Source organism: Zingiber officinale, chromosome 1B (assembly GCF_018446385.1).
Source record: "Zingiber officinale cultivar Zhangliang chromosome 1B, Zo_v1.1, whole genome shotgun sequence".
NCBI lineage: Eukaryota > Viridiplantae > Streptophyta > Magnoliopsida > Zingiberales > Zingiberaceae > Zingiber > Zingiber officinale.
In genome coordinates this window covers 13,997,507-14,011,731 of record NC_055986.1, presented here as the reverse complement: position 1 = coordinate 14,011,731, position 14,225 = coordinate 13,997,507, and the positions used below count along the sequence as shown (strand labels likewise).

General features: G+C 51.0%; 1 pseudogene; it reads left to right on the top strand.

Annotated features, from left to right (window-relative positions):
• Positions 1-10,319: 10,319 nt before the first annotated feature.
• Positions 10,320-14,023, top strand: LOC122029092 (annotated as a pseudogene).
• Positions 14,024-14,225: the final 202 nt, after the last annotated feature.

Below are 14,225 nucleotides of genomic sequence, written 5' to 3'. Positions count from 1 at the left end.
TCCGACTTCCCATGTGCCAAGCTTCCATACTTGGACTTTTCCGTGCCAAGTCTCCATACTTGGACTTTTCCCGTGCCAAGCTCCCTGCTTGGACTTTTCACCATGCCAAACTCCCTGCTTGGACTTTTCCCATGCCAAGCTCCCTGCTTGGACTTTTCCCGTGCCAAGCTCCCTGCTTGGACTTTTCCGAATCAGGTCAACTCACCTTGGGTCAACCAGGTCAACCTTGACCATGGGTTGCACCCATAATCTCCCAAGCTTGTATCCTTGTAAAACATCAAGATACAACTTTTCTGTTCACGTCAAACATTGTCAAACATAACTCGTCAAACATCAAAACACAACTCGAGTCAAGTCAACTCGAGTCTGGTCAACCAGGTCAACCTTGACCTAAGGTTGCACCAACATTGATGAATGACAAATAGGTTAAGTTAGGTTTGTCGTTATCTAATGCTTTGATCGAGTATGCAGGCTAAGTCCAGACAGGTCGACGGGCTGACCAGATGTCTGGCACGAAGTCCAAGCGGGTCGACGGGCTGACCGGACGCTTGGCGAGAAGTCCAGCTAGGTCGACGGGCTGACCAGATAGCTGGCACGAAGTCCAAGCGGGTCGACGGGCTGACCGTGCACGAAGTCCGCCTAGGTCGACACCGGATAGTCAGACAAAGTCCAGACGGGTCAAGGGCTTATCGGACGTCTGGCGGTGAGTAAAGGTAAGTCACCGGAAGGGAGTGATGGAGGACGCGAGGGAACATTAGGCGTCGATCCGCTTAGATCCATTTCGGATATCTAAGTCGAGATCGTAACTAAATTCCGGTCGAAAGACGGAATCTAAGTCATACTCTTTTTGCTTATCTATAAAACTATGCCAAGGCATACTTATTATTTGCCTCCGGACTAACGTTTGGAAACCGCTGGAAAACAAGGGATCGCCCGGAGGTGAATTTTATCCGCCGCCACGTGGAGCTCGTTGGTTGGACCTGCCACGTCTCACCAGCATCCAGGGCGCCCGAGCCTCATATAAAAGGAGGGTCAGGTGGAGCTTCAAAACACAACTCTCATAACGATCTTCCTTGCGCTGCGATCTCCGACAGGCTTTTCCTTTCTGTTCTAAGTCTTTTTAGTATCGGTAATTTTTCCTTATTAGCAATATTGTACTTAACTTGTAATCTATATTTCGAATTGCTAGTGAATTTACCAACGAAAGTACTCACGGAGTACGGGCCTTCGAGTAGGAGTCGTCACAGGCTCCGAACGAAGTAAATCCACTGTGTTCAATTTTCTTATTCCACTGCGTTTATACTCCTTGTTTTTCGAATCGATATTCACCCCCCCTCTATCGACGTTTCACAATCCAACAGATGTCACACGTGGCCTAAGACCCTCTGCCGGGCGGGGGCCCTATCTTACCACCGGATCACCTGCCTCCCCCTCAAGTCTAGTCGAAAGAGACTGAAAGTCCGACTGACTGGACAAGTAGCCTAGTGCTCAATCGGTCAATTGGCAAGGGTGCTAAAAAATCCTTCAATCGGCTCATTCAAAAGTGGCGAACATCCCGGACCGTGCTCCCATATGCCGAGCGACGACTCACACGCTGGCACTTGTTACTTTTGCTGCTTCGCGTCCTGGTTCCCAGATGGTCAAAGCTGTCGTCATCCAAATCGCCTCAAAATTCATGCAAATCCTTGCCATTAAGGTCGAGCACGCGGGTTATAACGTTCATTAAATGCACCCAATGGGCGGATGCCACGTATCGCCGCCGCCTTTGCCTTGCGATCGAAGGGTCTGCGGTGACGTGATAGGCATCCGTTTAAAATCAACGACCGGATGAGCGCGTTGGTCTCCGCGACCTAGATCAGACGGCTCCGCTTAGCCGAGCCCGCCCTTTATAAGCCAGATACGCCGACCTCTGTCTTATTGTTGCTGCTGCTTGTTCGCGTGCTCCGACGATTTTGTGTCAAGTGCTCCGACGATCCTGTGCTGAGTGCTCTGGTGATCTTCAACTTCCCTTTTCTCGTAAGCTCCCTTCCTTCCTTTTTGTTCTCTCGTGCTTTCCTGGGTTCTGCGTCGACCCTGTTCCTCCATTTCTCCGGTGACCTTTTTATCAGACACCGCTCTTTTCTTTCTCGATCATGGCAAGTTCTTCTCAGTCGGTCGTTCCCGCCCCTGGTCTCTAGTACACCACCAAAGAGACCAGGTTTGACAAGGACGACACGGCAAGCTTGATCAATGCTTTTGAGATCCCCTCCGACCACGAAATCATTCTGGTCGGACTGTCCGACCGACCTCATACATCGCAGGCCGACACAATATGTTTTTTCCGAGACCAATTTGTTGTCGGCCTGCGCTTTCCTATCCATCCGTTTTTATTGAAGTTTACGAGTACTTCCGCATCCCTCTTGCCCAACTAGTCCCCAACTCTTTCCATTTGTTGTGTGGAGTAGTGGTCCTGTTCCAAGTGCATAACATTCCCCTTAGGCCCCAGATCTTCTACTATTTCTATTATTGGAAGCAGTCCGAATTTGACACTTTTCTTTTTCAATCTCGGATCGGCTTGGTTTTCTTCGATAAGATGTCTTCCTCCAATAAACATTGGAAGGAATATTTTTTCTACCTGCGTCTTCCCGAGTGGCCCTGCTTCTGAACCTAGTGGCAGACTGTCGTTCCGCCTCAGCTCGAGTTGACGAGATACAAGACTCGACTGGAGTACCTCCATGCAGCCAACCTGCTGGTCGGTTTGAAATTCAATATCCACAAGCTGCTGCCTGAGGGTGTGTTGTATATGTTCGGGCCGAGCCCGATCCGAACGGGCCTCCCGGGCGGCATTGGTAAGGAATTTCATATTACCACTTTCTTTGGGTCTAATTGATTTACACTTTTTCTTTTGCAGCTAACGTCCTAATGAAGTCGATAGTGATTGGATTGATGAAGCTCAAGGCCGCTGAGGCCGAGGCAGCCGCGACCAAAGAAATGGAGTGGCTCGGCATTGCGCCAGTCGGCTCACATGAGGGCGAAAGCGAAGAGGTGCCAACTGTTGGTGAGGGATCTGGCGCTTGGGCCAATGGTAAAGAGGTAGCGGACGCCCCTTTAGAGACGCACCCCACTGTCTGAGTGGGGGGCTCGTCGTCGGAAGGTGATGAAGAAACCTTGGCCACCCGCTAACATCGTCGGTCAGACGCCCCCTCTTGGTCAGCTGCTTCGGCCATCGGTGCTTCTGAACAAGTGGACGCCCCTTCTTCTACAGCCGTTCTGAGCACGGCGGAAGTGATCTCCTCCGATCGAACCCCCTCGCAATGCGACCGGCCATCCGACCCGATCACCGTTCAACCCATTAAAGTTCTGCCCCCAACTCGCAAGAGAATTCGGCGATCAGGAATTCAGTCTTCCCTCGAGCAGTCGACGATCCATAAGGGCCTTCTTACACCTCCCGACTGAGGAGCTCCTTTCGCCCGCCGATCAACCCACAGCTCCTCAACACCAAATAGTTATTCGCGGGCCGCTGGCCAAGGTTTAGGAGGATGCTCGCGCTCGGGTTGCGACTGTGCCCCCTGGGTTGCTCGGCAACAGCCATCTGTCATATGGTACAGGAGTAAGTTCTCCCCTTTGCTTATCTATATCTTACTTCCGTTCAGCATTAACATGTCCTTGACTTCTTGTAGTACTGGGTGGAGAGTGTGGCGGTGTGCCATCGGTTGGCATTTCTGGAAGATGAGCTCAAGAAGCTCAAACTCTCTAGAGGAGCTCCCGCTCAAGGGCCCTCATACGCCGAGCTGCAGGATGATCTAGCCCAGACCCAAAGACTCCTGGAGGACGAGCGGAAGACCTCATCTGATCGGCAGAACATGGTGGAGCAGCTGGAAAATAAGGTCAAATCTTATGATCGCAAGATCAGTCTGGCCACCACTAGAAAGCTTAAGGCCATAGACGACTTGGATGAGAAGAATGTCGAGGCTCGGGCCCTGGAGCTAAAAGTTAAGGAGCTGACCGATCTACTCAATGCCGAGCGGAATGGCCGCTCCGTTGAGGTGACTGCTCTGCGAGAGGAGCTGAAAACCTCTCAAACTGCTCTCGAGACCTCCCATGCTGCCTTAAAGGAATATCATGGCGCCAAGTCGAGTCGATTCGCTGTTATGAGGCAGAAGTATATCCTCTCGGAAGAATTTGTAAAGAAGGCCTGTGATCGGGGTGTCCACACGTTTGAGTTGGCCGTCACTGCCATGGTCGATCATCTGAAGACCAAGGGCAGTCTCCCTGAAGACTTCAGCATCCCTGTCCAAGTCCGTGCTAGGCTCCTCACCACGATGCCTGATGAGGTCTTTGATTATCTGGAATGAAGTCGATGATATGTACTTGTCATTCGACATATTTTGATTAATGAACTTTCATTTTTCGGTCCTGTTTGTTCCTTCGTTGGATATGCTCGAGCGGGCTTCGTGTTCCTCTGATCGCCACTATATTCTCGCACGCTTTTGTATCTTTCGATCTTTGATCAGCCGCTCAGCTTGCGGGTTTAGGATTACCCCTTCCTGTTTGGAGGACCCAAGTTCATGTTTGATTTAAACGATTCATGGCGGAGTTTTATAGTCGCCGCTCGACTCTAAGGTTTAACGTAGCCACTCGACGATCTTCAAGGCGGGGTATTTACGATCGCCGCTTCGACCCTAGGGTTTATAGTCGCTGCTCGACTCTAGGGTTTAACGTCACCGCTCTATGGTCTTAAAGGCGGGGTATTTACGGTCGCCGCTTCGACCCTGGGGCATATAGTCGCCGCTCGACTCTAGGGTTTAACGTCACCGCTCGACGATCTTCAAGGCGGGGTATTTATGGTCGCCGCTCCGACCCTGGGGTTTAACGTCGCTGCTCAACGATCTTCAAAGCGGAGTATTTATGGTCGCCGCTCCGACCCTGGGGTTTAACGTCGCCACTCGACGGTCATCAAGGAGGGGTATTTATGGTCGCCGCTCCGACCCTGGGGTTTAACGTCGTCACTAGACGGTCTGGTGAGGTCTTGAGGACTGGCCATTCGGCGATAAATTCAGCGAACATTGCGCTTTTTGTTTTCAGTCTGTAATGAAAAGGCGCAGGAGAATGCAAAGGTACAGGATATTAGTTACATTATCGCATCCTTCATCCATCTCGGTATGACTGCAGTGGTTAGCACTCCACGGGCGCTCTAGTCGTCACCCGCTCTCGTCTTCCAGATAATATGCCCCCGAGCGGAGCTTTTCCACAACCTTGAATGGTCCAGCCCATGGGGCCTCCAGCTTGGTGACGTCGTCGACTGGCTTAACTTTCTTCCAAACGAAGTCTCCGACTTGAAATGATCTGGGTACCACTCGCCTGTTGTAGTTCTGTTTCATTCTTTGTCGATATGCCATCAACCAGACGTTCGGCATTGTCCTCGCTGTAGCGTCGGATCTGGTCTGACTCTATTCCGACTTCGACCGGAACGACGACTTCTCCTCCGTATACCAAGTGGAATGGGGTGACCCCCATCCCTTCCTTAGGCGTTGTGCGGATCACCCACAATACACCAGACAGCTCGTCCACCCAGCTTCCCCCTTCATGATCGAGCCGAGCTCGAAGAATCCGTAAGATTTCCTGATTCACTACCTCGGCTTGCCCGTTGCTCTGCGGGTATGCAACAGAGGTGAAGGCTTGTTGGATTCCGTACCCTTCTCACCATTCCTTTAGTTGTTGACCTGAGAACTGCCTCCCGTTGTCCGAAATGAGCCGATGGGGAATGTCGAACCGACAGATGTTATACTTCCAGATGAACTTTATGACCATCTGCTCAGTTATCTTCGCTAACGGCTCAACCTCGACCCACTTGGAGAAATAGTCAAGCGTCATCAGTAAGAATTTTCACTGCCCGGGAGCCATAGGAAACGACCCTACGATGTCCATGCCCTGTTGGTCGAACGGACATGACACGGTGGAAGACTTCATCTCTTTCGTTGGTCGATACGAGAAGCTATGGTATCTTTGGCAGGACAGGCACATGCTGACTATCCGAACGGCGTCTTCCTGGAGTGTCGGCCAAAAGTACCTAGCCAAAAGTACCCGGATGTCCTCCGCAGGACCCTTGATGCACCTCTTGTAGTATATAGTCGACATCTTCCGGGCCGACACACTTAAGTAAAGGTCTGGAGAATGCTTTCTTGTAAAGCTGTTCTCCGATCAGGACGAAATGACCAGCCCTTCTTTGAAGCAGATGCGCTTCCTCCCGATCGGAGGGTGTGGCCCCGGACTTCAAGAACTCCGTTATGGCCGTCCGCCAGTCATGGGGAAAGGTGAGCCCTTCCATCTTGTCTACGTGAGTTACTATGGCTACCTGTTCGACCGGTTACTGAATGACGACTGGTAATATAGAACTGGCGAGCTTGGCTAAATCATCAGTAGCTTGATTTTCTGATCGAAGAATCTTCTGTATGATCACTTCCTCGAAATTGCCCTTTAGCCTCTCAAATGCCTCGGTGTAGAGTCTAAGCCTTAGGCTGCTTATCTCAAAGTTTCCGGCAAGTTGCTGAGCGGCAAGCTGAGAATCTGAGTGGATCAAAACCTTGATGGCTCCCACATGCCGAGCGGCCTGTAAGCCGACTATGAGGGCCTCATACTCTGCCTCATTATTGGTTGCCCCATAATCTAGCCGGACGACCAGATGAATCCGTTCATCCTGCGGAGAAACTAGCAGTACACCAATTCCACCTCCTCGCCGAGTGGTCGATCCGTCCACATATATCCGCCACGTGGCCTCAAGTTGGGATTTTTGTACTTCGGTGATGAAATCTGCCAAAGACTGTGCCTTAATAGCCGTTCGGGGTTGATACTGGATGTCAAATTCGTTAAGCTCTGTTGTCCACTTGATCAAATGTCCAGACGCTTTTGGGTTGAGAGGACTCGTCCCAGAGGGTTGTTCATCATTACTATGATATTGTGCGCGAGGAAGTATGGGTGAAGCCTCCGAACGGCTAGTATTAACGCAAATGCGAGCTTTTCGAGACCGGTGTAGCAAGATTCAGCGTCTTTCAATATATGGCTCAAGAAGTATATAGGCTGCTCCTCGCCGTTCGACCTCACAAGAGCATGGCCGACCACATGCTCGGTCGAGTATAGGTAAATCCTTAGGGGCTCACCAGCAACCGGCTTAGTGAGCACAGGCAAAGAATTGAGATAAGACTTGAGCTCTTCGAACGCCCGATCACATTCTTCGTCTCATTGAAACTTTGTGGCTTGGCGTAGGATTTTGAAAAAGGGCAAGCTCTTGTCGGCAGATTTTGAAATGAACCTCGATAAAGTCGTTATCCGTCCGGTAAGACGTTGGGCTTCTTTTAGATTTCTTGGAGTGCCTTTACTTTGCTGGGTTGGCCTCAATCCCCCGCTCTGTAACTATATATCCCAAGAAATGCCCGCTCCTCGAGCCAAACAAACATTTCTGGGGATTCAGCTTGATTCCATACGTTCGGAGGGTCTGACAGGTCTCCTTGATATCTGCACAAAGATTAGTAGCTTGGAGGGATTTAATTAAGATATCATCGACGTATACCTCCATATTGCGGCCGATCTGCCTCCTGAACACTTTGTTCATGAGCCGCTGGTAGGTAGCTCCCGTATTTTTCAGTCCAAACGGCATAACATTATAACAATAGGTTGTCATCCGCCGTGATGAAACTCACCTTCTCCTGATCCTCCCGAGCGAGCGGCACTTGATGGTATCCTTGGTATGCATCCAGCATGCATATCAGCTCGCACCCAGCAGTCGAGTCCACCATCTGATCGATTCTGGGTAGGGGATAGAAGTCCTTCGGGCACGCTTTGTTCAAGTTCCGAAAGTCGATGCAGACCCTCCACTTGTTGTTTGGCTTAGAGACGAGTACTACGTTCTCTAGCCAGCTCGGGAACTGGACTTCTCGTATGTGACCGACCTCCAACAGCTTCTCGACCTCCGCCCGGATAATCTGATTATGCTCGGTGCTAAAATCCCTCTTTCTTTGCTTTACTAGTCGGGCATCTGATCGGACATGAAGCTCATGCTGCACGACACTGGGGGAGATGCCGGGCAACTCGTGAGTTGACCACGCGAAGACATCATGGTTCTGCTGGAGGCAGCTGATCAGCTCGACTTTCTGATCGGCTCCCAGATCAGATGCTATGAAAGTCGTCACCTCTGGTTGGCCAGGATGTATATGTACTTCCTCCTTTTATTCATAAACTAAGGTAGGAGGTTTTTCGATTATGGCATTTACCTCGAGCCAGGGGACTTTTCGAGCGGACTTGGCTTCTGTCCTGACCATCTCGACGTAGCATCGCCGAGCCGTCAGCTGGTCTCATTGAGGGTCGGCCGGGAATTTGATGTTCTGGCAAAAAGTCGAGACGACCGCGTGGAACTCATTGAGGGTTGGCCGATCCAAAATGACGTTATATGCTGAGAGGGCCTCCACCACGATGAAGTTAGTTACTCTTGTCCTCCGGCGGGGCTCCTCTCTGAGCGACACGACCAATTTGATCTATCCGAGCGGCTGGACCTCATTGTACGTGAACCCGTACAGGGGGTTGTCATTGGCAGCAGCCCGGCACGATCGATCTGGAGTTGGTCGAACGCCTTCTTGAAGATGATGTTGACCGAACTCCCTATGTCAATGAAGATGCAATAAATAGTATCATTTGCTATTACCGCTCGTATGATGAGGGCATCGTCGTGCTGCACTTCGACTCCCTCGAGATCCAGGGGGGCCGAAACTGATCTCGGGCCCGCTTGCCTTCTCTTGGCTACAACCGATGGCATGGATCTCTAGCCGCCGGGCATGTGACTTGCGGGCTCAGTTGGAGTCTCTACCGGTTGGTCCTCCTGCCATGATGTTGATCTCCCCCTGAGCGGCGTTGCTCCTGTTTTTTTTCTTCCCGAGCGGAGGGCCTAGCTCGCTCGTGCGAGGCCCGGGGTTGATCACCACTCCTAGGCGAACTATGGTGTTTCCGATTGGGCGACCGTCTAACTGTTCACTGCCTGGTATCTGGGTGCCGCTGATAGGGCGAGGGCGATTAACGACGATAGTTCCTCGGGGCTGGCTGGACGCCCGGGGTGAATCCCCGGCAGTCTCGTGTGTTGTGGCTGGTAGACTGGTGGAAAGAACAAAACATGGGAGTTCATAACTTTCCCCTCGACTTTGGTCGCTCAGAAGCCACATGCTGAACGACGTATGACCTGGCTTTTTGATGGAGCCTCACAACTTCGGTTCGGGGTCCTCTGGGTGGTTGATGATTAACCGGCTGCCTCTGCTCGGCCAGCGCGGCAGGCTCGGTCGGAGCTTCCTTCCTTCGGGCCGCCTGGGCCTCCTCTACATTGATATACTCGCTTGCCTTCTTTAGCATATGATCATAATTACGAGGTGACTTCTGGATGAGCGAGCGGAAGAAGTCACCGTCGGTAAGCCCTTAGGTGAAGGCATGCATCATGGTCTCGGAGGAGACCGTGGGGATGTCCATTACCGCCTGGTTGAAGCGTTGAATGTAGGTTCGAAGGGTCTCTCTCGACCCTTGCTTCATAGAGAACAGGCTGACACTTGTCTTTTGATAACGTCTGTTGCTAGCGAAGTGGTGAAGGAAGGCCGTTCGGAAGTCGTTGAAGCTTTTGATCGATCCGTCCGGCAGCCTCCAGAACTAGCATTGTGCTGAGCCTGATAACATCGTGAGGAAGACCCTGCATTTGACTCCATCCGTATATTGATGAAGAGTTGTAGCATTGTCGAATTTACCCAAGTGGTCATCCGGGTTCGTTGATCCATTATACTCCCCGATCGCTAGAGGAGCATAATGCCTGTGTAGCGGATCTTGCAAAATTGCCTCAGAGAATTGGCGGTTGATCCGCTCGGGCGATAAATCAGCTCGGGGAGCTTTCCCCTTCCTTGCATCCCGAGCTGGAGCTTATCTGACGAAGATCCTTGGTCTTGATGAGCTTGTGCAACTTCTGAGGGCGTCTGGAACAGAGCCCTATGAAACGGTATCGAGGTGGGCGGCGCTTCCGCCTGAGTGCCGGTTGGGCCTTTGTTTTGTCCCCATATGGAGAGCTGCTCTGGCCGGTCTTCATGCGCCGCTCGGCCTCCTGACATCGAAGTCGCTTGCTGCGCCACTCGTTCGGCTAATGCCTTTTGCTGCTGCTGCTCCATGATTTTTGCCGCCCGTGCCTGGATGAGCGCATCGAGCTCCTCTTGAGAGAGTGTCATGGTGTGAGGTCTTCCAGCTTCCTCCATCTTCCACTAGACTCAGATTCAGGTGCATTCCCACAGACGGTGCCAATTTGATCCTGTTCGAATGTTGAGTCGATGGTCGCTGGGGACGTGGCGCTCTCGTTGACTCCGCGTGGCCCTTTGAGTGACGTAGACCTCCGGCGAGAACTTGTAAGCACAAAATCGGGCCAGGAAGGGGTTCCTGGCGATGATCCTCCAACGCTTAAGTCAGCTCCCGGCGGAAAGAAATCAAAAGAGAGTGATGAGAACTGTAGCTACAGTGATGAATAGCGCATACCTCTGTTGGAGCCTGGAGGCCCTTATATAGGGCTTCTCAGGGGCTCGCGCATGCTCCCCGAGGCGTGCACGACCCTCAAAGCATACCTGGAATGGGCGTGTCAGAAAAGTGTGCCTGATGTCATACCTCAATAGCATGAGCATATCTCTGACGTGACAGTGGAAACTTCCGTCGTACGATTCTCTGTCTGATCCGGCCGCTGACCATGCTGCCTGTCGGCGATTCTTGTCTTAAGGAAGATAGAGTTACCTGCTTCTTTTGTCTTGTACCAAGCCAGATGGAAGAATCGTTCGTCTAATGTCGCGGTCGGTTGAGCGGGACATCTGCTCAGCCAATCATACAGTGGCCCCGGCGCTGCCCGGGCGAACGGGAGAACCTCGATGGCCATGATTCCCGCTCGGTCGAGACGAAAACCGCTCAACCCTTAACCCCTGCTGTTAAGCCGTGCTAGTCGCCCGTCGGGCGTCGGGAGCTCGGACCTTAGCCGAGCCGAGCTGAGGTGATGACCGTTGACTTTTTCCTTAACTGTTGACTTTGATGTCACACGTGGCCTAAGACCCTCTGCCGGGCGGGAGCCCTATCTTACCGCTGCCGGGCAAACTAACCAATCATTTTTCTAGTTCAAATGTTTATCAAAATGACCTCTACCTCATTCGGACATAAAATGAGAAACATGCACACTTTCTAAAATTACTTGTTTATGCCATATTTTTTACAAGAGAAGAAAAGGCTAAAGGATTACGACTCTGTAACCTAAACCTGATCCAGAGAAAGTTTCAGATTCATTTGGTGACATGTCGGCCGATATGAGTGAAAAGGAGGAGCAGATGAAGATGATGTGCTACTGATAATCTCTCAAAGTGCTAGTGTTTTCTTACTTGGGAGATAGGCATTGATCTTTTCTTAATTATGCAACTGTCTAAGATGAAACAATTTTATGAATTACAATTATGGAATTATGATTCAGTCGGCAGAGAGTGTGCATTGCACCAAGCTCTACGCCACCATGGCCATCAGCGATAACACCGTCGCAACGGCCAGGCTTGTCGAGTCCTCAACATACCATCCAATTTGGGACCAATCCTTCCATGTCTACTACGCTCACTTCTCCCCTTCCGTTATAATCTCAGTTTACGTCCAGATCGACGTGTCCTCCCCGTTAGTACTTGGTCGGGTCATGGTTCCGGCGTCTCAATTTCTTGCCAGAATGCCTGTGCAAGGTTGGTTCGACCTCTTCCACGAGGAAGGAAACAAGCTAGCCAATGCAGCTTAGGTCCGTACTGTTGCCCTCAAGTAAACTCCTGCCACCGCTGAGCCATCCTGGGGCACCGACATCCGTCCCACATTCCGCGGCCTCTCGAACGCCTACTTCCCTCTGCGGACCGGCTGCGACATCACGCTCTACCATGATGCCTACGTCAGCAATGGCTCCCGAGCGACCGATCCCCGGAGCGGAGTCTATCACCCTGAGGGAGCTACTGAAGCAGAGGCAGAGGAGGGAGTCGCCGTCTTGGTCATGCTGTGGAATGATAGAACTTTGCTGCCGATCTTAGAGGACATTGGGGTGAACTACCTCGGCATAATGAATACCCACGACGAAGAGACTTTTAAGTTCTTCAAGTGGTAAAAAGGTGATTCGTTCGCCCCAGCATCTTTGTTAGTCCGTCCCAAGACCAACACGAAGGGGGTAAATCACGGTAACTGAGAAAGCTAGTGCGCAATGGGAAGAGATATACAGAGACCAAGAAATTACGCTCTGACTATCCCGAGGTTCAAACTCACGCTCTCAAATGGCAATCTTCTACACACTAACTACTCCAGCTAAGCTCGTCGGAGCCTTTCAAGTTCTTCCAAGGATCCAAGGTAAAGTGTTTCCGTTAATATCGGGAAACGGATGACTCCCTGACTCTGCTTGAGAGCGCAGAGCTCAAGTTGTTTTTCACCCACCACCAGAAGGTCATCTCTGTCAACGCCTCCGCGGTAATGGTGGAGCTCGCAAGGTGGTAAGTTTCATCGGAGGCGTCGATCTCTGCGGCAGTAGGTACGACTATGAGAAACACACTCTGTTTCAAAACCTGGACACAACCTTCCACGATGATTTCATGTAACACAATTTCGAAGAAGCCGACCTGCAATATGGCGGTCCGAGGGAGCCATGGCACGACATCCACTCAAAGCTCGAAGGTCATGCAGCTTGGGATGTGCTGAGCAACTTCAAGAGGAGATGGATGAGGCAATCACCCAAAAATTTGACCAATTACTTGGTCAATATAAGGGAGCGCCCTGAGATCCTTCCTCCCTCTTCCAATTCGTCCGGGTTCTAGAGTGTGCAAGTGTTCCGGTCGATCAATGACTCATCGGTCATTGGCTTCCAGTCCGATCCTTCTCAGGCAGAGAAGATGGGGCTACTGACCAACCAAAATTGCACCTTCGAGCAGAGCATCCACTCTGCCTACATCGAGGCCATCCGAAGGGCAAAATGTTTCATCTACGTGGAGAACCAGTACTTCTTCGGCGGTTGTGCGACATGGAGTCAAGACCAGGACTGCGGGTGCTTGAACCTTGTCCCCATGGAGATCGCCCTCAAGGTTACCGACAATATCCGCAACGGGAACAGGTTCGCAGCCTATATCGTGACGCCAATGTGGCCGGAGGGCAAGCCGGAAAGCGATATAGTGCAGGGGATGGTGCATTGGAACATGCTTACCATGGAAATGATGTACCGCATTGTGGCCGAGGCCATAGAGGAAAAGAAGCCAGTGGGCAAGGTTCACCCCCGTGATTACCTCAATTTCTTCTGTTTGGGGAATCGAGAGACCAAGCAACCTCATGAGTATAGTATACTCCACCGAAGTTGCCGGCGCGAGGACAGACCATTGGAGGGCCCAAATCCACCGACGATTCCTCATCTACGTCCATGCCAAACTGATGATTGGTCAGTGTTTTTTCTTGACTAAATTCTCAATGAAAGATTACTTATATATTCGATTCTACAATATACATCTCCAGTGGATGACGAGTACATGATCATTGGATCTGCTAACTTGAACCAGAGATCCCTGGCCAGAGACAGGGACACCGAGATTGCACATGGATCATAACAACCAACACATCTCAACGGCTCTAGCGGCCGAGCCCACAACGACGTCCATGGCTTCCGGATATCATTGTGGTATGACCACTTCATGAGCTACTGGAAGAAAGACAAGAAGGTGTTCCTCGAGGTCGAGAGCTTGGAGTGCGTGAAGGCGGTGGGGAATGTGCTGAGGAGCTTTGGATCAAGTTTGTGGGCGAGGAGGTGGTGGATCTTCCGGGGCACCTGTTGTCGTTCCCTGTCCGAGTAGATGAGACCGAAAACGTGTCGAATTTAACTGTGGATGGGTTGTTTCCAGACACAAAAGCTCCGGTGAGGGGGAAGAGATGGACAGTAATTGAGCCAATTCCTCATGAGATCGTTGATCTGCTGACCACCTGGTGGATTTCTTGTTTCTCCATAATATGATTTGCCTCGTACAGGGTAGATTTGATGACTGTTCTTTTGGATTTAATATCCCTGGATTTAAGATATTTGTGATACCGAAATCCATTAGGTATGGAACTTAAGATTATTGAGTTTTAAATTATTAAATGTAAGTTTAATATATAGAAATTTTTTTTAGTCCAATCTATTATTATTTATGGATTGATAATGGATTGGTTATCTA